Consider the following 25,173-nt stretch of genomic DNA (forward strand, 5'->3'; position numbering starts at 1 on the left):
ATGAGGCGTCTCCGATCATCCCAGTGGAAAGGGGTACCTCATCTCTGTCACATGCACCAGCCACTCATTGTGTGTCTCCTGGACATTTTTGCAGGTACTGGGTAGAGAAGCAATGCCTTTCCTGCACCAGACAGTCCTCCTTCCTCCAGCAAAGCCCAGAGAGTGCTGAATGCTGAGCAGTTATTGCATGCCTGGTCCATTTAATCTAGTCAAGGTTAAAACTAGCAGATCCTAGGGGATGTAACTGCATAGAGATGGGGTGTATGTAAGTCTAAAATGTTTTGTAAATTTAAAGTCAGAAGATAGAGAAAAAAATGTATACCGACCCCAGGAAGTAACATCTTATTGTGTAAGGGGCTGGATATAGTCCATCCCTACTGACTGAAGCTCATGATAACCATCTCTATGAACTGGACTGCTTACATAAGTTGGCATGATACAACATTTGTCCTTTGTGTCTGGTTTATTTCCCTTAGCATAATGTCTTCAAGGCTTATCCATGTCGTGGCATGTGTCAGAATTTCATCCTGTTTTTAAAGTATATGCAGTGGAATAACTCTATATTACTGATGGACACTTGGGTGGTTTTAATCCTTTAGCTATTGTGAATGATGCTGCTATGAACATTCATGTTCGAACACCTGAGTCTCTGCTTGCAGCTCTTCTGGGCCTATCCCCAGAAGTGGAATTGCTGGATCAGATGGTAATTCAATGTTTAATTTATTAAGGAACTGACACACTGTTACCCAAAGCAGCTGCACCATTTCACATTCCCACCACCAATCTATGAAGGTTCTAATTTCTCCACATCTCACCAGTACTTGTTATTTTCTGTGTATTATTTAAAAAAAAAATAGTAGCCATCTTAATGGGTGTAAAATGGCATCTCATTGTGCTTTTTAATCTGCATTTCTCTGATTTTCAGTGATATTGAGAATCTTTTCATGTGCTTATTGGCCATCTGTTTATATTCTTTGGAGAAATGTCTATTCAAATCTTTTGCTCATTTTTGAATGGTTGTTTTTTGATGTTGAGTTGTAGTTCTTTACATATTCTAGCTATTAACTCCTTATCAGATACAGAATTTGCACATATTTTCTCCATTCCCTAGGTTGCTTTTTCAATTTGTTGGGAGTGTCTTTTGATGCACAAAAAACTTAATTAAAGGAAGTCCAATTTATTTATTATTCTTTTGTTGTATGTGTTTTTATGTGTTATGTCTAAGAAATCATTGCCAAATCTATCATGAAACTTTTCCCATTTTTTTTTCTCAAAGTGTATAATCTCATTTGATCTATCTTCAAGTTTATTGATTCTGTCTTCTGCCTGCTGAAAACTGATTTTAAGCCCTTCTAGTGAATTTTTCATTTCAGTTATTGTATTTTTCAACTTCTGAAATTCTATTTGGTTCTCTATCTTCTTTAAAAAAAATCTCTTTGTCTTTATTGATTTTTTTTCTATTTGGTGAGACATCATTCTCACACTTTCTTTCCTTTATTTTTCTTTTGGGGGGTTACTGGGGATTGAACCCAGTGACTCTTAACCACTGAGCCATATCCCTGACTGGATTTATATTGTATTTATTTATTTTTGGTACCAGGGATTGAGCCCAGCAGCACTAACCACTGAGTCACATCCTCAAATCTTTTTTTTTTTTTTTTTTAATATTTGTATTTTGAGACAGGGTCTTGATAAGTTGCTCAAAGCCTCGCTAAGTTGCTGAGGCTGGCTTTGAATTTACAATCTTCCTGCCTCAGCCTCCTAAGCCACTGGGATTATAGGCATATTGTGCCCAGCTTCACACTTTTAGTTATTTAGATGTAATTTCCTTTAGTACTTTGAATATATTTAAAATATTTGATTTAAAGTCCTTATTTAGTGAGTCCAGCGTCTCAGCTTCCTTAATGAGTGTTTCTACTGAATTTTCCCCCATTTATGGGACATATTTTCTTATTTCCTTGCATGTCTCATAACTTTTTTGTTGAAAACTAGACATGTAGAATAATATAATGGTAACTGGGAATCAGACTCTATTCCCTTTCCTGGGTCTGTTGTTGCTATTTGATTAATCACTTTCCTGAGCTAATTTTGTAAAGTTTGTGTTCTTGGTTGCACATGGCTACTAAAGTGTCTTCTGTGTTACTTAGTGGTTAGCACAAGGTAAGAGTTTCCTAAGGTCTTCGGTGGGTGTGCCCACAGCTCTGGGCGTGTGTGCAGCCCTGTACTCTCATAGGGTTTTCTAGATTTCCAGGAATATGTTGGAGCTTTTCAAAGCTTCCTATGGACATCTCATTACCCACTTTCCTTTGAATTTTTTTGGCCTACTTTTTGGTTGTTCAACTCAACTGTTATCACTACCTCAGACCGTTATGGTGTTAAAGAATCGCCACTGATCGTTTTTGAAAAATGTGCCCTGGAAAAAGGTTATTTGCACTGGGCAAATGGAAGACTAAACTTTCAAGTGGATTTTCTTCTAGACAGGTAAAAGAAAGACAGTTATCCATGGATTTGGAGTTGGAGGAGCTCCAGCCTTGTTCTGTGCTCTTCACGAGCTGCTAGGATGCTGAAACTGTGGGGCTATTTGTTTGTAAGGCTAACATGGGTCAGGGCTAGGGAGATGGGACTAAGGCGAGTTAAAATGCCACAGAGCTCGAGGTGTTGAGGTTCAGCCATTTTCTTAAGTAAACACTCCCCAGATTGTTGTGAACCTCTGGTTAATGTCCAAGTTCTGAAAAAGTTGATTTTGACATTTTTTGGGTCAGTTTTCTCATTGCTTTCACGGAAGGGAGGATTTTCCCAAATTCTTGCCTTGCTGTCTCTACCAATGCCCTCTTCTCCATTCTCCATTGCTTTTTTTTTTTTTTTTTTGTATAGGGGTTTGAACCCAGGGGTTCTTAACCAATGAGCTACATTCCTGGCTGGTTTTATATTATTTTAATTTAGTTTTGGTACCAGACATTGAACCCAGTAGTGCTTAACCACTGCGTCACATCCCCAGATCTTTTTTTTTTTTTTTTTTAAATATTTGTACTTTGAGACAGGGTCTTGCTCTATTGCTCAGGGCCTACCTAAGTTGCTGAGGCTGGCTTTGAACTTGAGATCCTCCTGCCTCAGCCTCCCCAGCCACTGGGATCACAAGCGTGCACAGCCATGTCTGGCTCCCATTGCTTCTTGAATCTAGTTTTGTCACCAGAAAGTCAGATATTAATTTGATTTTTATTGATTGTAGGCACTTAGTTTTTAGGTATTATAAAATTTCATCATAATGTGTCCAGGTTGGTCCTTTCATTTCAAGAGTATGAGTATTTCCTCAGTTCTGGGAAATTATCTTTTATCATTTCTCTCAGATTCTTTCTTCTGGATGTGCCTTATGTTTCTTTCATACTTAAAAAAAATATTTTTAGTTGTAGATGGACACAATGCCTTTATTTTGTTTATTTTTATGTGGTGCTGAGCCTCGAACCAGTGCCTCACACGTGCTAGGCAAGCGCTCTCCCGCTGAGCTACAGCCCCAGCCCCTCTTTCATACTTTTAATATCTTTATCCTATCCCTGGGGGAACTTCTCCAGCCCACCTGTCAGCTTTCTAAGTATCTCTTCTGCTGTGTTACTTCTGCTAGTTAGTCCATCAAGTTCATCTGTAATGACTTTCTTTTGTGGTACTGGGGATTAACCCCGGGCACTTTACCATTGAGGTACATCCCCAGTCCACTTTTTAAATTTTATATAGGGTCTTGCTAAGTTGCTGAGGCTGGCCTTGATCCTCCTGTCTCAGCCTCCTGAGTTGGTAGGATCACAGGCATATACCACTGCACCCACTGACTTCTGTTTTTGCTCTTGTCTTAGTAGTAATTGAGTGTCACTGTGTCATAGTAAGAGTTTTCTCTAAATGTTTGATGGTATGTGCTCGTTTCTGATGTGAGAGGCCTAGACAGTGTGTCAGAGAATTCGATACCTCGGGTGATAGGGCAGGAGTAGGATATAGGGCTGGGCAGTGAGTCAGTAGAGTCTTCTGGCTAAGACGCTTCCATTCCTCCTGGGTGACGCCAACCAGCAGAAGCACTGTCTTGCGTCTCTGGTCCAAATGCTGGGTGTGGTTGCCTATGGGCCTTGTCATTCCTACTGCTTGACATGTGTGCGTGTGCATATGTGTGTGTGTGTGTGTGTGAGAGAGAGAGAGAGAGAGAGAGAGAGAGAGAGAGAGATAATCTGCTTGGCTACTCCTACTGCGATGGCCCAACCAGCTCTGTTGGCCCGGAACCTCCTGGCTATAAGGACTCTGCAGAGCCTCCTAATCTGATTTGGAGCCCCTGGGAACCATCCCACTTTAGGACTGTCCTTTCCTCTGTATGTTTTGGGCTCAGGAATCTGATTCCTTCTGTGTGGTGTCTTTCAGGGGTGGCTCATTATTTCTGACCCTCAAGGCTGCCTTTCTTCGTCAACCTTTACTGTTTCTGATTTAATCATTTAAAATTATTACTTGTCATTTTTAATGATTTACAGTGGGAGAGGGTAGGCTATAGCGTGTATTCAATCTTCTCAGATGATTTTTTTTCCCAAAGTCATTTGAAAATTTCCTATGAACTAAGAGTTCAGAAAAACTACCAATTGATTATCAGAGGAGAAGATAGCTAAATATTTGTCCACACTATCTTTGGAAATATTAGGCATTTCAAACCTGGATATGGAGAAAAATGACTTTGGGCCATCCTCTTGGCTAAAATTCACATTTTCTTTATCCATAGTTAAGGGCTATTTTGCTTCGAAGCTTCTCCTTTGAGTCCAGATACCTTTTTGCAGGAGGTCTTGTGTCCTAACCTGAGACAGCACCTCCGTGGCTGGGGCACTGTTTTAAAACTTTGCAGTTTTAGGGAGCGGTCTGGGTGGGGTCATGTTCCAATTGCACCCCATAACTTTTCCCATGCACTGACTGTGTGGATGGCTGCTGCTGTCTGCGGTTGGCTCTTCTGGCAATGAAGGCAGAGGTGGCTTGGGCTAGCACGCTGACTCACTGACAGCCTCTGGCTGAGATCTGCTCACATGTTTCTAGACCTCTGGGGCTGACATTTCTGTGAAATCTTTCAAGTTCATTCCTGTTCTCCAGGCTCACCGTCTTACAAGTGCTTGCTTGCCCTGCATGCCTAAAATGACAGAGGACATCAACTCTATATGATAACTTGTCAGTGATTGTTTTTCCTAGGATTTTTTTTCTGCACTAGTGTGTTATCACATCCATGTTTGTGCAAAATAATAATAAAGATTCTTTGTATTCCTGTAGAACCTTTTCCCTAAGAAACTTTTGAACATCTAAGGACAGTAGTTTTATAATCCTCATGATTTATCAGTTGGAGGTGAATGTTCCTCTGTTAATTTTTAAGGCAATGAATACAACTTTGAAGACAGAACCTCAGGCTTTTAGTTTTATATAAAACAAAAGTACTCTGTATCCTGAGCTGTGTAGAAATGTGGCATTTCATACTTATGTGTATGGTGTGGATACACGTATGGGCATCTTTCCCTTAATGGTATTTCAGTCAAGATGACTGCAGACTATTTGTTATAAAACTTATCCTATTTCTCTGTGACTTTTTGAGATGAAACTAGGGTTGTATTTACCCATAGGGAAAATTCTCACAGAAAATGCCTAAACTTTGTGAGGCAGGATTAAGGAATTTAGCTTTCTGCTGTCTAGAATGGTAGTTCTTAGCTGTGGTCTGAATGTTAGAATCACTGGGAAGCTTTTTAAAAATACCAGTGCTTGAAATGTGAGACTGGAAGTGAACTGTGGTGTTGCAGCTGGGGTGAGAGCATGGACTGACTGGACACTGGCCCTGAGGGACATTTGGTGAAGGGTAGGTTGTGTAAGGCTGGTTATACAACCATGTATCTTTTCTAAAAAAACCATTAAACTTACAAATGGATGAACTTTATAGTATGCAAATTATATCTCAATAAAACACTAAAAAAATCCTGCCTGGGTCTCTGTCACTTTAAGACACCATGTCAGACTCTCTGGAGCTAGAACTCTGATACTGGTATTTTTAAATAAATAAATAAGCTCCCCAAATGATTTAATGTGCAACCAGGGTGAAGACCCATTGGCCTAAAACCTTGCTTGTCTTAGTAGGCCAATCCTCCCTAAGCCAAGACCTTCCCAAGAAAATAAAACTTAGTAACAAGATTTGATTTCTTTGATTATTCCTTAAAGTAATAAAAGTTCATAAAACTTATATATAAAGATGGATGATGCATAAAAATGATATCCCATTATTTGCAGCAAAATGAATGGAGCTGGAGGACCTTATGTTAACTGAAATAAGACAGACAAATACTGCATAGTGTTTCTCATATGTAGGTGTAAAGAAATAGCAGGTTGGAATGTGTAATAGTGATTACTAGAGGCTGGGAAGGGTGAGGGGAGACAGGGATGGGGGTTGAATAATAGTGCCCAAACATGGTTAGATAAAATTAATAAGGTCTAAACCCTAAAGCTTAGGAAATAATACTAAGAGTTAATAAATGGGACAGTATCAATTAAAAAGCTTCTGCACAGCAAAGGAAACAATTAGGACTGTGAAGAGAGAACCCACAGAACAGGAGAAAATTTTGCTAACTACTCTTCTGACAGAGGATTAATATCTAGAATATATGAAGAGCTTCAAAAACTTAACACCAAAAAAATCAACCCAGTTAATAAATGGGCAAATGAATTTAACAGACACTTCTTAAAAGAAGAAAAGCAAATGTCCATCAAATACATGAAAAAATGTTCAACATCATTAGCAATTAGGGAAATGCAAATCAAAACTACACTGAGACTTCATCTCATACCAGTCAGAATGGCAGTGGGCAAGAATACAATAATAATAAATGCTGGAGGAATGTGGAGAAAAAGGAACACTTTGACTTTGTTGGTGGGATTGTAATTAATATAACCACTATGGAAATTAGTAAGGAGGTTCCTCAAATAACCAGGAATGGAACCACCATATGTCCCAGCTATACCACTCCTCAATATTTATCCTGAAGAATTAAAGTCATCATACTACAGTGATACATGCGTACCCATGCTTATAGCAGCACAATTCACAATAGGCAAACTGTGAAACCAGCTTAGGTATCCATCAACTAATGCATGAATAAATAAAATGTGGCATATATACACGATGGAGTTTTATTCAGCCAAGAGGAAAAATGAAATTATGCTACTTGCAGGGAAATGGATGGAACTAGAGACCATCATGTTAAGCAAAATAAGTACAACTCAGAAGGTCAACGGTCATATGTTTTCTCTTATATGTGGAAGCTAGAGAGGAAAAAAGAAAAGAAAGTTGTGGGTGGATCTCCTAAAAACTAAAGGGGGATCAGTAGAGGAAAGGGACCAAGTGGTGGGAGGTGGGGAAGTTCTGGGGAGTAATAATAGCCAAATTATATTTTTATATTGTGTTCATGTATAAATATGTAACAACAAATCCCATCAATATGCACAACTATAATGTACGTATGTGGGATGACTATGGTACACAATAACTTATTATATATTTTATGAAGAAGAAAGGAGCTTGAAGGCACCAAACACAAAGGAATGGTAAGGAGAGGGAATTGTTAATTATCCTGATTGAATGAGCATATATTCTGTACATGTATTGAACTATCACACTGTACCCCATATATATATACAACATTAAGTAATTAATAAAGCAAAGGGGGGAAAAGAAAATGAGAACATTCTAAAAATAGATGGCTGATGCACATAGACTTCAGTGCTATGTGAGAAATACAGTCACACATTGCATAACCCAATTCTGGTTAGACCACATAGGCGACAATGGTTCCATAGAATTTTATTGCCTGGTAACGTTGTAGCCATCTTAGCTGTTGAATGTACATTCTATGATGTTCTCATATTGACGAAGTTGGCTAATGATGAATTTTTGATAAGGTATCCCTAGCATTAATTGATGTGTGACTTTGTAGGTAAATGATGAGTTTTTGTTATCTATAGGGGAAACCTCAGCCTTTGCATGCCTGGTGATTCTCTATACATCTAATGAGGGCCAGGATTTTGACTTTGTTGGTGGGATTGAGGTGCAAAATGGAAGTGTGGTGCCCAACCAACCGTCAGCACTCAAGATAAACACTATACTGTGCAACCAAAATTACTGATGAACAAAATATCAGCTTATTAAATCAAGGCAGGATCCTTCTAGTCTCCCTGATGAGGCTTGGTTGTCTGTCTATCTTCCTCAGAGTCAGGGTCACATCCAGCTGGTTCTCTGAGGGCCTGATGACCGGGCCTGAGAGAAGAGAACACACACCCACAGCTTGCTGCTGCTGTTGTACCTGCAGGGTGCAAGATGTCCTGTTTTACCTCTTGTTGCATGAGAGGGATGTGGGGACCTGTGCATTCTTAAAACACCACCAGTGTGCTTTGATCCCTGTCTGGATAGGTGAGAAATAACTCCTAACTTCCCCTTTCTCCCTGGAGCATGGGAAAGTGGGCATGGCCCTCAGGATTGTTTGAGCTTTTATGCACATTCCATAGCCTAGGTCACTAAGTATAGACCCCTCACTTGATGTCCAAATCTGAAGCTGGGTCTCTAGATCTAGTCTCTCTTGATCTAGATTTTTGAATCTCTAATCTGATAGATTCATGAATTCAACCAGGGAATGATTCAGATTTTGTGGAGTCTGACTCTTATCTCATTTTGGGGGACTTCCTTAAGAAAATGAATGTATATTTATAAACAAAATTAAATTTAAGACTTTGGAATGGGCCCTTGCAAATGAAGAGCCCTTAAGCTTTATTAGTTTCATGGTTAAATTACCTCCAGTCTCACCTCAGTATTTGATTTCCATTATGCCTTTACAAGATTTCTTTCAGCAGCTTACCAACTACATCTGCTTATAGACTTCTGGTCAAGGTCAAATCTTATCTTCCAATTTTATACTTTCAAAAATCCCAGGGCTGGGATGTAGCTCAGTGGCAAAGTGTCTGCCTCATATACCCAAAGCCCTGGGTTCAACCCCCTGTTCCAAAAAAAGACACATACACACAAAAAAATCCCAGCATTTTTTTGCCATGTGAAATAGTGAAATGCTTAAGAGAATTAGTTCTAACATCAGACTCATTTTTTTATCCTTGTTTTGCCACACTAGTTGTGTGACTTGGGCAAGTTGATCTTTCTGCCTTATTTCCTTATCTGTTCTTACCTCCTAGAGTTTTTTTTTTTTTTCAGGGGAGAGGAGGAAAGAATAAATGACATAATATACGTGTGTGGTTTAGCACAATTGGAAGAGTGTTGAATTATTGTTTTTTCTTTCTTTTTTTAAAAAAAATCCCGTGATGCTGGATATCAAACCTGGGGCCTCATGTCTGATAAGTAAGTGATCCATCAACTGAGCTATATCACCTGATCTATAATACTGGTTAGTGTAAAGAATTTGCAGAATTTTTGGAAAAGCAAATGCTGAAAATAGGCAGCAACTAGGGAAGGCCAGTCAACACAAATAACCTGATCAGGATCTTCTGTTGCTGCTATGAGACCTAGATACCACCTCAGGGGTTCTGACATTGCTACATCCTAATATACTCATCCTTTCTTTCTGAGATCTGCTTAATATTCAACATCACTGGTCATCTTGACTAATCGACTGAGTCCCTATTTATGGAGAGAAGGATCTGTATGCTTTATCTTCCATAGTAGAAATTGGAGTCTCTGACAATGAAGTAGTCCACCCAACTGGATGCTGGGGAACAGAAATCTCCGACCGTCACTCTTTTTTTTTTTTTTTTTTTAATTTCTTTTGCATGTTCACTAATGTCTAATAGAACTGAGCTGCAATACTACATTCTGCCAGTAGGTGCCGCCTTTTAACAAGAGTATGTACCTTCACCTCTCACTCCAGCCTTTAAAAAAAAAAAAAAAGAAAAGAAAAAGTAATCTGGTATGTATGGAGCATCATGGTATTTTTCCACTGAAATCAAACTTTGATGGTCAATTCTTAGGTCACAGAAAATGGATTCAGTTCTCTCATGAAATTTTGCTCTCTATGAGTTTATGTGACTTTTTGGGACCTGTTGCTACTCACTTGACAATGAATATGAAAAACTAGTAAATTAAACTGAATGGAAAAATGCAGAACCAGCTTATTAGGCTTAGTTTATTTTTTTATGATATACTTTAAGGATTGTAATATTGTACATCTTCTATGTAAAACATCAGTATTTTCTGCTAGAATTATTTTTCTAGAACATGAAAGAATTAGATCACTGAAACATGGGCATCCCCCAAAGGCATGGCTTGGTATTGTTCTAAGAGCATGTTAGACCAAAGGTTCCCCAAGGATAGGTACTCTGCCTGTTATTTATCAATGCATACTCAGTACAGTTCTTGACAGATAGCAGTATGCTCATTCTTCCTCCAGAAAACTGGACCTGATCCCAAAAGAGCAGCAGAAGAATAGCAATGGCTCTCTTATATCCATCCTCAGTACCAGGAAAAGTGAGGAAAGCTGCATTCTGCAAGACATGAGCATTGAAGGACATTGGGCATGCTCCCAATGAGCCGCTAGCTGTGCAGAAATTGTTGGTTAGAAAAAATGTATTAATTAGGTTAAAGATCCATAACCCATAGAACCCTAAACAAAATCTTGATGAAACTCTATTAGCACTTGGAAGTATATTTGTTTTGCTACAAAGGGAAAAGTTTGTCTTAATTTTTTTCTTTTGAAGTAGAAATTAAGTTTTATAATATTTCTCTCTGTCTGCTTTGCTTATGTATAGAACACACTTCAGTTTGGTTTAACTTACAAGTAATATCTGGGAGATGGGATTGGAAGTGGCCGACTCATGCAAGGAGAGGCCTACAATCCAGCTCTGGTTGATTCATAATCAAGGCACAGCATTATGTGAAGATTGTCATGACTGCCCTTAAGTAGTCAAGGGGTCAGCTTTTCTCTTAAGTCTTCTTGGGTGTTAAATTAAACCTCTGACTTTATTTACTTATTTTTTTTTTTTTTTTTGTACCAGGGATTGAACCCAGGGGCACTTAACCATGGAACCACATCCCCACTTTCTCTTTATATTTAGAGACATGTCTCCCTAAAGTGCTTAGGGGCTCGCTAAGTTGCTGAGGCTGACTTGAACTCGCTATCCTCTTGCCTCAACCTGAGTCGTTGGGATTACAGGTGTGCCCCTGCATGCCCAGTTTATACCTCTGACTTCTGAAAGTTTTGTGTGGAAGACATTGTTTTCCCCTCAGCACTGGGATTGATCCCAGGGCTTTGAATAGGCTAGGGACATGCTCTACCACTGAGTTACCTCCCCAGCTTGTTTAATTTATTAATTGTTTTTATTTTGAAACAGTCTCACTAAATTGCTGAGGCTGTCTTTGAACTTGTGATCCTCCTGCCTCAGCTTCACAAGTAACTGGGATTATAGGAGTGCACCACTGCACCTGGCTTTGAGTGGAAAACTTTGCATATGCAATAAACAGTGACGATCCACCTTGCAGCTATAGAGTTTGCTGCTGTAATTATATAAAATTTACAACTGAATTAAGCTGATTCATGTTTGATAATAAAAATGATTTTGTGCACCCCTGGAGACAGCTTGAAACTTTTTGTAAATGAAGATATTTTTAATAACCAAACTGATATTTTAGATGCTATTTTCTCACTCTATCCAGGATTTGTAACATTCCTATTGCCATCTTTCCTCTGACATTCTGAACTTTTTTTTTTTTGTCCCAGGGATTGAACCCAGGGACTCTTAACCACTGAGCCACATCCTTAGGCCTTTTTATGTTTCATTTTGAGACAGGGTCTCACTAAGTTGCTTAAGGTCATGCTATGTTGTCGAGGCTGACTTTGAACTTGCAATCCTCCTGCCTCAGCTTCTTGAGCCACTGGGTTACAGGTGTGCACCACCATGCCTGGCTGACATTCTGCACCTTTTAATGAAAAACATCTCACACTCATTGTCTCAGAGACCCCTAGCCTCATATTGTAAACTGAAGCTTTCTGGTCTCCAGGACAATTCCCATTTCCCAAACTTGGTTCCTTGGGTCTCCCCTCTGCATTTCTAGTATAACTCCTCAAACTTGAGGAGTTGAGCAGTTCCTGTTGCTCGTGGTACTGAACAAAACTTGGTTTCTGTTGTGGGCCCATCATCCTTCCTTTAAAAATGGTCTTCACCTTGTCTTTGAGAAGCAGGGGACACAGAGGTTGAGAGCATATGCTGGAACCAGAGTGCCTGGGTTTGACTGTGGCTCCGTGATCTTGGGTGAAGCAGTCAGCTTCTTACCTCAGTTTGGGAAAATACAGTCACTGGGGGGGATAATACATTCTTGTGATTGTGTTTCCAAGTCTGTATAGTGATATCAGATTATCGCCTGTATTTCTTTGTATTTGGTGAGGGAGAGCTGGTTAAAAAGCAAGAGTCTTGGCTGGGATTGTGGCTCAGTGGTAGAGCACTTGCCTCACATGTGTGGGGCACGGGATTCAACTGTCAGCACCACATAAAAATAAATGAATAAAGATCCATCAACAATTTAAAAAATATTTTTAAAAAAGCAAGAGCCTTCCTTTATTGTATTTTAAGTCTCTTTACTTTAAATACTGATGATTCCTAAATTTATATTTCTTTTAAAATATTTTTTTAGTTGTAGATGGACACAATATTTTTATTTATTCGTTTTTTAAATGTGGTGCTGAGGATCGAACCTAGTACCTCATGTATGCAAGTCAAGTGCTCCCCCACTGAGCCCCAACCTCAGCCCCCACAAATTTCATATTTCTAACACAGACCTCTCTCACCAGCTCCAGACCTAACTTCCAAATGCCCTGTTCAACTTTTCCATTGGATGCTTCATCTCAGACCTCCCATGTTCACACATATCTCCATGCAAGTAAAATCTTGTTTCACCTATAGTCTTCCCCATCATGGATGCTAGAAACTTTGTCCTTCACTTGCATTTGCAAACCCTTTTCTTTCATTGTATACCACATCTAGTCCCTCAAGAAATCCTACTGGCTGTATCTTAAAAATTATCCACGGTCTGACCACTTTTCTCTTCTCCATTGCCACCTCTCTGGTCCAAGCCACCATCACCTCTGGTCTGGCTTACTGGTCCCCTATTTTTGGCCTTGAGCATATTCTTAACACAGAATCCAGAGTGGTCTTTAAAAACAAATCAGATTGTATCTCTTTTCTGCTCTATCATCCTTCTGTTCAGGATCTTTGCACTGGTCATCCCTTCCCTTAGCCTGGACATCTCTTTGCCCAAACATCCCGTAGCTAACTCCCTCGCTCCCATCAAGCTTTTGCTCCAAGTCAGGCTTTTTCACAAGTGTGGCCCGCGCTGGACTCCCTGCATCTGCTTCTTCCTGGCCTCTGACATTGCCTGACTAACAGCTTGCTTGTGGAGGTGAAGTTCCAGAGTGTGAGAAAGGAAAATCTACTTGTGTTCCCTTAGCCTGGTTGTTCCACTCCTCATTCAGATATCCCTACAGCTCAAGCCTTCTCCTCCTTCAAACTTTTGCTCAAAAGTCATATTTTCAAAGAGGCCTGAGTCAGATGGGGTTAGAAAATTGCGAATATCAGGAACTACCAGTGATTTGGTTGTAAATCATTTGGTTCTTCTAGCCCCAATTAATATGTTTTGACACACATAGTATTTTTTTTTTTTTTTTTTTGCAAATAGAGTTCTCCAAGAGGAACTTGCTGGTGGGGGTTTCTGTGAGTTCTAACCATCTGTTTCATCATAACTCAAAGGGCAAATATCTAGACAACCATATAATATCCATGCACTCTGCTGGCAGCTGCTTGGGTCATCACAACACTACTCTCCCTGAGCTTCCCACCTCGGTAAACAGTGTGTGAGGGGGTGCGGGCACAGAGGTTAATAGATGAGGGGAGTGTGACCTCATAAAGCTGCCCCAAAAGTGAGCTTTGATCTATTCTTACAGCAAAGTCTTACTTTTTCCTTCTTTCCTTTCCTTTCCTTTCCTCTCTCTCCCTCCCCTCCCCCATCTCCCTCCTTCCTTCCTTCCTTCCTCTTTCTTTCTCTCTCTCTTTCTCTCTCTCTTTCTCTCTTTCTTTCTTTCTTTCTTTCTTTCTTTCTTTCTTTCTTTCTTTCTTTCTTTCTTGTACTGGGGATTGTATCCAGGGGCACACTATCACTGAACTATATCCCCAGTTCTTTTTAAAAAATGTTTATTTTGAGACATGGTCTCACTAAGTTGCCTAGGTTGGCCTTGAACTCACAACCCTCCTGCCTCAACCTTCCAAATAACTGGGATTATAGGCATGCACCTGTGTCTGGCCTATAGTAAATTATTTCTCCCCCCAAGGGCTCTGTAGCTCTCTGCCATCTCTCATGCTACACTAACAGGAAGGACCCAGGTAGTTGAAGATAGGTTGGAACCTGACTTATAGGCATATGTCCTTAACCACTCCTGTCCTTCTGCTCCTTAGCTAGGAGCTCTATAGAGATTTGTCATAGTGGTTTGGCCAACATGTGACATCTTTTTTGGGGGTGGATTAGTACAAGAGGGGAAAGTTGTATCTTTCACAGTATTCACAGCAGAAATGGCCTCCTTAAGATACAACCACATGGATATATTCAAGGACCCTCTTTCATCCCATCTTTACCTAATTCTCTTTCCAGGGGCAACATCTGTCTTTCTCATTCACAGATGGGGAGGGCTCCTCCATTAACAGTTATCTTCCACTTGCCCTGTGATGGTAAGACTGGGCTCATCTGTTGTCTGATTTCTCCACCAGGTAGATGGGAGAGGTCCTGAGGTGGTGCTATGGAAGGGCTTGGCATCCAATCCTAGACCCACCAGGAGGGATTTTTGTTGAGAAGGATGGATAGATATATTATCAGTCAGAGTCGCAAATTCTAAGGCGGCTGTGGACTTCTTTTTCTCTAGGCCCTGGCAAATAATATTATAAGTCATATTATTCATTAGGAACGCACGCTCTCATCTGAGAGCTGGAAGAAGATATGTGGACTCCTGGTGGAGGCTGTTCTTTTCTGTCTTTGTTTTCTGTTTTTGTTTTTGGACTTAAGGGACTCAAGTTTGAGTGAGCAGGATGATCCATTTATGGCACTGATGTTGTGAAAAATGGAAAAGTAGATTTTCTCTCTGAGATGGCAGTTAAAAAAAAAAAGTAAATTGTGAAATAATCTAAAGAAGGAAGTGGCCTTGCTCTGACTGATGTCTGAACCCTCTTTCCTTGCTCATAAAACATGGTGAGCCCAGGGTCAGGGCTAAGGATGACTTTTGACTTGATGGTGCATTTGCCAAATATTTTGTACAGGTCTCAGGGTGTGCCTGGTGCAGCTCTCAAAGGCTCCTGACACACCCAATTCCATTCCTCATGGTTGCTAAACAGTCCCAGAGCAAACAGAGTACAAAAATGATAAAGCCGAGGGAGGCACACACTGCTGAGTAGTGGAACGGTGGACAGAGCTGCGAGTTGGTATTGTTTAGAGGCTTTTATCCCCCCATTGTTCTGTTTGAAGCTTTTTGATTATTCTAGCTCTTATTGGTCTATCGGTCTTTTTTTTTAAGTTGTAGACAGACACAATACCTTTATTTAACTTATTTATTTATATGTGGTGCTGAGGATCGAACCCAGTGCCTTATATGTGCTGGTCAAATGCTCTACCACTGAGCCACAACCCTAGTCCTCTTATTGGTCTTTCTAATGAATTTTTATTAGCCCATACTTAGAAATTTTATTTGTTTTTACATAATAAAACTAAATGTGTTGTGTGTGTGTGTGTGTGTGTGAAAAATTAAACCCAGAGAGTAACAAGCAAAAGTCCGTCTTCCTTGTCTGTTCTCTCTCCTGGCACCATGCTGTGGATGGTCCATTACCCACTGAAACGAACTGTTCCATAGGACAGGCCTCATGGGTGGAGTGGAAGGGGTTTGGAGAGGTTTGAGATCCTCTGAGCCAGGGGTAGTCAGGTCTGGACAGGAGGGATTTGAGTTGGGTCTTCATGGGACTTCTGAGGTCCTAAAGCAGTGAATGAGGAGGGCCTGTGTGGAAAAGGGAGTGTCATGAGTAAAATCACAGAGGTGGAAAAATACGAGGTTGATTTAGGCCATGAGGAGCCGCAGAGAGGCTGGAATAGTGAACTAGGCCAGGCAGGGGTCTCAAAGGCCAGGAGTTTGGCTGTTAGCACACAGTAAAAACTGGTTAGAATAGGGGGCTGCCTCCATGGTGAGTGGTCATTTCCTGGGTGGTTGATGGTCTCCAAGGTTCCTGCCTTCTGTACACTTTCCTCAAGAACTGGAATCTATTCCTTCCCCTTCCCCTTAAATCTGGGCTGGCTTTAGGGACTTTCTTGATTATTGTTGAAATGACATTCTGAGCCAGGCACAGTGGCATACTCCTGTAATCCCAGAGGCTCAGAGGCTGAGACAGGAGAATCTCAAGTTCAAAGCCACCCTCAGCAACTTAGTGAGGCCCTAAGCAAATCAGTGAGACCCTGACTCTAAATAAAATATAAAAAAGGGCTGGGGGTGTAGCTAGTGGTTAAGTGCTCCTGGGTTCAATCCCCGGTACCAAAAAAAAAAGAAAAAAAAAAAGACATTCTGAGATTTCTGAGACTAGGTGGTGAGAAGTCTTGCAGCTTCCTCCTGGGTCCCTTTGAATGCTCAATCTTGGGCTGCTCCTTTTTAAGACCCAGATACCATGTGAGAAGTTCAGGACACACAGAGGGTACATGTGTTTGCTCTTGGGGTGACAACTTCAGCTGAGCACTTCCATAGGATCAGGGCAGAAAGGACAAAAATGGGATCCTTGATTACCTACTTAACTTGCTGAATCAAATCCAACTCTGACTTTCAGTTACAGGAACCAGTAAATTAGTTTTATTGTTTTTAATCAGCGTGGGCTTCTTTTTCTGTTTCTTGCAACTAAATGATAAATGCATTATAAATGATAAATAGAAGTATTGCATGGGTAAATAGTTCCTGTTTTCACTTTTTTTTTTTCTTTTCCGCAGTGCTCGGAGTGGAACCAGGACTCACACATGCTAGACAAACACTCCACCACTCTTAACTAGATCTAGGGGAGCCGCTGAATTGGCTTCCTTATCTACCTTGAAGGATGATCTTGTTCTAAAGTGTCCCTATTTCTTTTGCACCAGATGAAAGTATTTCTTTCTCCTGGACCTTATTCCATGCACATTGAGGTTTCTCTCCTTGAACCATCAGCTACCTACACAATATTTCAGAACCATTTCCTTTCCATTTGCTGTGCACATTAAAGCCATCCCTCCCTTCATTTCATGTACAATACTTGTGATAACGTTGTCAAGTGTGAACTTTTTCTCTATAATGTCCCTTTCACTAAAAAAATTTCCTGGGGGCTTGTCCTATTTGGAAAATGCAAGTGTGTAGTCATAGGAAATGTTTTAGGAAATGCCCACCCCTCCACACTGCCACTGAAGTAAATAATTAGCTCTTATTTAAAAATCAGCATTGATAGAGTTTGGATGGAATGACTATTTCAGGGATTTTGAAGGAGATAGGTGGGAATTTTCTCAATTCTGGAACATAATGATTCAAAAGGTGTGTCGGTCTTCTGAAATAAAACAAATCTCACATCCGAAACAGTTGAAATTATTAACCTACAGTAAATAATGTCTTGGGGCTCTAAGAATCTCTGCAATCGCCATCCCCCTGGTCATACCTGGAAGGCAGACCCTCATCTTTCATTCTCAAGGCATTGTGAAGGCAGGGCGGGAGGTCAGTACCCGGTTAGGAAGCTCTAGTTTAGAGATGTAAGTCTCCTAAATACAGATGCCAAGCTAGACACCTGTCTGTCCCCATCCTGCCTCAGGAGTGCCTTTGCATTTGACCCTCATGTTCAGGGGATCAGAGCAGCAGCTTCCTTGCTACTTTACTCCCATAAATACAATCCAGCTCAGTTTCAGAGCATTTGGGAGCAGGAGACCTGAGTTCCAGGGAATCTTTTTTAAAAAATTTTTATTTTTTCAGGATATATATTTTTTAGTTGTAGATGGACACAGTATTTTTATTTATCATTTTTATGTGGTGCTGAGGATCGAACCCAGTGCCTTGGGTGTGAGAGGTAAGCGCTCTACCACTGAGCTACAGCCCCAGCCCTCCAGGGAATCTTTGACTTTTAACCCTTTGACCTTGGGAGAGTCACTTGAAGACACAGTGTTCACATGTATAAAATGACCTCCACCCACTCACAGTGCTGTGGAAACAAATAAGGCAGTGAAGTAGGACTTTGAAAACAGAGAAGTCTGTACATCTGAACCTCTTGGTGTTCCCGGAATCTTTAAGGATGGGCATTTGGGGTGGAATCCTTGAAGCTGTTAAAGGTGAACACCAGTTAAAAAGAAAGCCAGGTTTGGCAAATTGCCTTGAAGTAGTTCTTTCTCTAAATCACAAGCCCAGAGGCCTATTGTCTTCTATTAGCTCAAGTAACTTTTGAAGGGAACAGAATGAAAGAGTAAATAATAATATATAGTAATAAATGCAGAGAAGAGCAACTGGAGGAGAAACCTCCAGTGGCCACTCTGCAGCTTGTCCATGCAGCATGCTGGGGACACAGCAATTATTTGGTTAATTTAATGGCTGTAGACAGACATAGATAATTACAAGGAGAAACATTAGCTTTGGGACATGATTTGCTCAGATTGGCTGTCTAGAATGATCTAATCATGAAGCTAACCAGCAAACCTTCATTTCACTTGAGTCTAGAGAGTTATGGCTGGTTTTGTATCACTGAGAGCAATCATTAGAGACATATAGGGAGACTCTGGTTTAGTGTAGGGAAATTTTTACAGTGTTTCTTAGTGAGCTCTATTTAGAGAGAATGTTACATAAAATTTCTAGGCTGTTATTGTATTTCCATTGGAGGGTGTATATTTGTGATGTTGCCCATACATTTAGTTATGGATTATTTAGCACCGCCACAAATTTCAAACTCTCCCTTCAGCCTGTTTCATTCATTAGTGATGGGATGAAGATAATGGCCTAAAATCATAGTCTTCATAAAAAAGAAAAAGGAAATTGGTTGGTTCCTCTTTTATTTATTCATCTTTTCTGACTTCCTAAATTTCCCAAATTGCCTTCTGGGTTGTGTGCCCACCAGGGTGGTTAGCATTTTATTGATGTGGGAGTCCATTTCCTGCTCGCTGGGTCTTCTAACTGGAGTGTCACACTGCTTTCTTTAAATTAAACCTCTCAGAGCAGCCCAGCTAAGAGTTAGAGTAGTGGTACTTTCTGGCTGACTTCCATTCAGTGTAGATCCACTGCAGTTCCAGGTTCTATGGCGTTAAAATGGCGGCCTATTATCCTAAGGGTCGGAGAAAGCACAATAGAAAGCAAAAACATAAAGTAACTCTGCAGTGTATTGTTCTCAGGGCAAAAGGGTTTCAAATCTAACAACACAACAAAAGAGTAAAGAGAAAGTGCTTTTTGTTGCCTTGGAGAAAAAAACTCCCTCTTTGCCAAAACGCCCCCCTCTTCTTGGAAAGGATGAAGGACTTTTACAAGGTTTAAAAAAGGAGCAAGGAAATATGGTTCCATTCCCATGTCGGGACCTGCAATTTCTTGGTGGGTACAGAAGGGCACTTGCACATGTTCAGTCAATTATAGGAAAGAGGCATTTACAAGCAAAAGCCTGGCATGCTTGGAACAAGGTGCAAGGTCTCCCTTTCCCTTCAGTCGTAAAATGACACCGTGGTAGAGGGAAGTTTGTTCATTCTGACAGGATGGTAGTTCTAATTTCCATTGCATTCTTGCTTTAAATCACCCTCCCTTGTTGATAAATGCCTTCCTAGTACAAAGAGTACTAAATACACTTCGCATTAGAAAAACTGAAGCTTTCAAATTGTGGGGGGATCTGGGATTTAAATTCAAGTTCAAGTCATGAGAAAAAAGGCCATTAATATGGCTCACATGAATCAGTTTGGTTTTTCACAGCACAGTGGTTCTTATACCTTGGACATACCAGAATCAACTGGAGGGCTTGTTAAAACACAGAGGGAAGAGGATATTAGTGTTTACTTCACAGATCAGTGGTTCTCAAACTTTGGTGTGCATCAGAAATACCTAGAAGGATTGTTAAAACACACGTGCTGAGCCTCACTCTGTTTCAGTAGGGTTGGGGCACGGCCTGAGAATCTGCATTTCCAACAAGTTCCTAGGTGATGAGGATGCTATTTACTGGCTTATGAACCATACTTTGGAAACCACTGGAAGAAGAGGAATAGTTCAAACTTCAGAAACCTTGCTCTGACTTGTATCAAGTTGGAAGCAGTAAATGCGGAGTGTTTAGCCAACTACTTGCTTATAAGACTTAAGAAGACTGGTATGTGTTGATCAAGATGATGAACTCCATTCATGTCTGGGTTCTAACTGTTAAAGTCAATGTGAGAAGAAAAATTCTCTTATATATCCCCAGGCAGGAGATAGGAAGGAAATAATATTTGGAGACTTTGAAAATGGTAAAGGTACAAAATTCACACAATAGTTTCAAATAGGCTCTGTGCAATACAATAATTTTTCTTTCCCTCTTTTTCCCTTCATAATCCTGAATAATTTAAATCTGCAAATAATATATTTGTGAGGAGAGTTGGAGTGAGATTATATTAGACTCTGTGCTGCTTCTAAGATAAACCTTGGTCTATTTTGTTCCTGAAATGCCTCTTTAGTAAATAGAAAATCGCTTTAAATCAGGTCTCTCACATTTTGAGATTTTTACCTCTGATTGAAAGTGTCATTAGTGGGTAGGAAATATGTCTAGGATTTAGCCTTACAGAAATACAAACCTTAGTGGTATCATAGAATGATAGGGGAGGAAGAAGACTTGGAGGTCATCTCTTTCAATCTGTTTCTTACAAAGAAGCAGATTAGTCCCAAGAGTTTGAAGGAGGTGACTCTAGGGCAGACTGTGCAGTCCAGTGGCCTGCTGGTGATGGTTCCTGGCACAGGGAAATCGGCAATATGAAGAGCCAGGGTGTCCTGTTGCCTTGTCGGGTGGTCCCACACTGATGCGTGGTCATGGCTTGTGTGACCTGCTGAGTAGAGACAGGGTATTCAGGTAGAAGAGGAGAACACTGTTGGATCTGGCAGCTGAAACCTGCAACACCATCCTTCAGATTGCATGGAGTGTCGCCTCAGTGGGAGGCCAGCCAACTTGCTGTCTGCTGCTGAGTGTGGGCGAGGAAGTGGGAGGAAAGAACTGGGTGATGAGAGTAGGAGGACAAAGAGAATCCGTGTGGAGTGGAAAATGTGTCGAAGGGTCTGAGGAAAAGACGAGTGAGGCCCAACTTAAAATACACTTATAGGACCCCGCCATCTTAAAATACACAACTTAAAGGATGCTGGTGTTCTGTGGTCCTAAATCTATGGCACACAGGGTTGTCACTGTGTCGTCACTTAATCCCCCATTGGGGGGATCTGTGCCTCTGGGGAGCCACTTCTCAGGACATGTGCCCCAGGCTGCATCTCAAGGTCTGTCCTGAGGAAGGCCCTGCGAGGATTGAAAAGTGAGGGAAGGGGAAAAGCCAGAGAGTCCCACCCTCTCTCCCCAAGTGGCTACTTGGGTGGAGAACCAGCTTCCTTGGGTGACCTTGGACTTTCATAATTCCATCTCCTTCCTTTGTCTTCTTCCCTGGGGATAGGAGTAGCCCCCTGCCTACCTCTCAGCTCCCTCTTCATCTGTGGAAAGGTTTCCCTTCATTAGGCTTTTTCTATTGTAGAATCTGCAAATTTATAGATGCATGTTTAAGTAACATAATAATGAAAATAATTTAAATCAGTTTTGGGGTCTATATAAAAGTAGTTTCTGTTTATTGGTTAGATCCTGGCTGATACAAGCTGGAATTATTATTTCTGAAGAACTTATGAGGAAACTGAGGCTGATGTAGGTCAAATAGCTTATCCAAGCTCATCACAACTAGCAACTGATGCAATCACTATTCAAAACATAAGACTGCAAAGCCCATACTCTCAACACACTGCTATGAGGCCTCTCGGGATGAGCATGGGGGCAATTCAGAGAAAGGAGAAAAAATATTTTCATGCATGAAACAGTGGTAATGAAAATAGTGGTGTGAAAAGGTTGCTTTGACTTCAAGTAATCCCTGGTAGGGTGCCTGGTGTTCTGTGGTCCTAAATCTTGGGGAATTAATTCAACTCAGACACTGATGCTTGTCTTTCATTATTCTTCATTTTCTTGGTTGTTCACAAGGGGTTTCTTTTTCCACTCATCTAGCTGTAGTTTGTGAAAATGTGGCCTGAGCCTTGTGTTGGAACTTAGGTTGCTATAGAAACCTTTGACTAGAGGCAAATGGATCATGAAGGTTTTTTAATGAGAATTTCCCTGTACTACCTCTGGGTTCAGTCTATGTGAGAATCCAAGGAAGGCTCATTAGTTTTTGTGTTAGTCAGGGTTCTCCAGAGAGTCAGAATCAAGAGGATGTATGTGTCTGTGTGTGTGCGTACATACACACATACCACTTAATATTTGAAAGATAGAGAGCGGTGGTTCTCAAGGAGTGGCCCCTGGAGCAGCAACATCAGTAGCAGGGAATTGTTAGAAATGAAAATTCTGGGGCCTCATCCCAGACCTACTGAATTAGAAACTCTGGAGATGGGACCTAGAACTCTGTGTTTGTTATTCTGGTACTAGGGATTGAACCTAGGGCCTCAAATATGCTAGGTTAGTGCTCTAGCACTGAGCTACATCTCCAGTTTGCCTCCCCCTTTTACAATTTTATTTTGAAATAAGGTCTTGCTAAATTGTACAGGCTGTTCTTGAACTTATGAGCCTCTTGCTTCAGGCTCCTGAGTTCTGGGATTACAGGGCTGTGCCACCACACCTGGCTTAGAACTTTGTTTTAACAAGCCCTCCCAGCTGATGCTGATACATGCTCAAACTTGAGAACCGGTCATCTAGGCTATAGCAGTGTTTCTCAAACTGGGATCCAGGAGCCCCTATGGATTAGCAAATGTTTTCTTATGGACATGAGATTTTGCTAGAACATAAAAAACGAAATGTTTTATTTTGATAAAATTTTGAAAAATCTAATATAAATGCATTCTAGATACTATAAGATGTCAATTCATAAACAAGTACTGCCTGCTTATTTCTTTGTCCATAGTTCATGTGTATATTTTTTTTTATAGTAATGTAGAGTAGAATTACTTTGCCAGGGGTTAATGAGATAGATGCATTTGTGCCAAGTAAATAAGGTTGTTGTTGGAGTTTGAACCTAGAAAAATGATGGAGAATTGAAGCATCATCAGTATCATATTATATGCAAGTCACCCATGAAGGGCTTATGTCATATCTGCCAATGATTCTGCAAGTATGGCTCAGTTTCAGCGAACAGTATCATCTCTCATATCAATTTACTGTTGGTAATTTGATCTTTATTGGTTTTATAGGTTTGAATATGTTTAACCTGTAAGTTTATTTTGACTTTATAGTTATTTGTATATATAAGTCCAAGGACCTTAAACTGAAATTTTCATTTGCATGTAAAGTAACATAATATGAACATAATTTAAATTAGCTTTGGGGTGTATACAAATTTGTTTCTTTCGAAAGGAATCTGTGTTTTTTTTCTATTAGTAAGAATAGGCTAATGCAGCAATTTTTAAAAAGTTACTTAACAGAAGTTGGTAATTGAGGTCACTCAGAGACCCAGGCTGACATTTCACTTTGACTTGTGGACTCTTTAAAAAAATGTTTTTATTGAGATAGTGCTGCTGGGGGCCGCTGGCGAGTGAGGATGTGCGGCTGCCTTTGTACTGCGCCAGCCCTGGGCGCTGCGAGCTGAAGCTGCACCCAGGAGGTGGTGGCCGAGCTGGGGGCGGGACGCGGGAGAAAACAAGGTGTACGTCTGTACCCGCGAACTGACGCTGGCAAGAGAGTTAGAAAGGGCTTTCTGTTATCAGGGTCCCCTAAGAACTGCATGGATTGCAAGAAATCCCTTGCTTTTGTGGAAACTGAAGATCCTAGAGATGCAGAAGATGCAGTGCGAGGACTGGACGGGAAGGTGACTGATTTATGGAGCTACCAACAGGCGAGCACTGGAGATCTGGTTTCGACAGACTACCTGCCCGACGTCCCTTTGATCCCAATGATAGTTGCTATGAGTGTGGCGAAAAGGGACACTACGTTGATTCATGCCAGTGAAGAAGCAGGCCACCGTCTCGATCGCCCTCTGTACCCAGAGGAAGGCCATGCTCCCGCCCACGTAGCAGGAGCAGAGGACGGGGGTCAAGATCAGCATGTCCTCCGCCGTCATCTCTGTCTCTTCTTAGATCGAGACCAGCTCCACGCAGAAGATCTGGGTCTGATTCCATGAAAAAATCGAGGTATTTCTGATCCCGGCCGAGGTCAAGATCAAGATCCACCAAGAAACAGCCGATCAAAGGCCAGATCTCCGTCTCTAAAAGAAGCCATCCCCCATCAGGAAGTCCCGCAGAAGTGGGAATCCTGAAAGAATGGGACCGAAGTTCTCAGGTTCACTCTTCAGGAAAAAGTTGTTTCCTTTACATTGTTATGAGGGATTTGTGATGTCGGTGAAATGTACCCTAGGAAGGATATTTCAACCATCTGATCAAAATGGATCTGCATGACTACTCTGCCAATGGACAGCACTAAGATAACATGTTTTTCTGTTAGGTGTACTAACATTTTATGGTCTGAAAATGGGCTTTTATTTGGCACATTTAAATAAAATGCTTCTAACTAAAAATATTTTCTTGATATATAGTTTACACACCATCAAAATAGTCATTTTTAAATCGTATAATTAGTGGTTTTTAGTATATTTACATAGTGGTGCAGATGCATCTATCACCACTATCTAATACTAGAAAATTTTCATTACCCCAAAAAGAAAATTTGAAGCTACTAAAAGTTACTCCTCATTTTCCCTACTTCCTAGTCCCCAGCAACCACTGATTTGCTTTCTGTCTATGGATTTACCTGTTCTGGGTATTTCACATATGTGGAGTCGTACATCATGAAGCCTCTTGTGTCCGGCTTCTTTCACCTAGCATAATGTTTTCAAGGATTATTCATGTTGCAGTGTTTATTAGAACTGCGTTCTTTTTTTTTTAATTAATTTTTATTATAAACAAATGGGAT

General features: G+C 40.7%; 1 pseudogene; it reads left to right on the forward strand.

The window, feature by feature from the left end:
- Positions 1–24,659, forward strand: LOC124979485 (serine/arginine-rich splicing factor 7-like; annotated as a pseudogene).
- The last annotated feature ends 514 nt before the right edge of the window (positions 24,660–25,173 follow it).

Source organism: Sciurus carolinensis, chromosome 3, assembly GCF_902686445.1.
Source record: "Sciurus carolinensis chromosome 3, mSciCar1.2, whole genome shotgun sequence".
In the NCBI taxonomy this organism is placed as follows: Eukaryota; Metazoa; Chordata; class Mammalia; order Rodentia; family Sciuridae; genus Sciurus; species Sciurus carolinensis.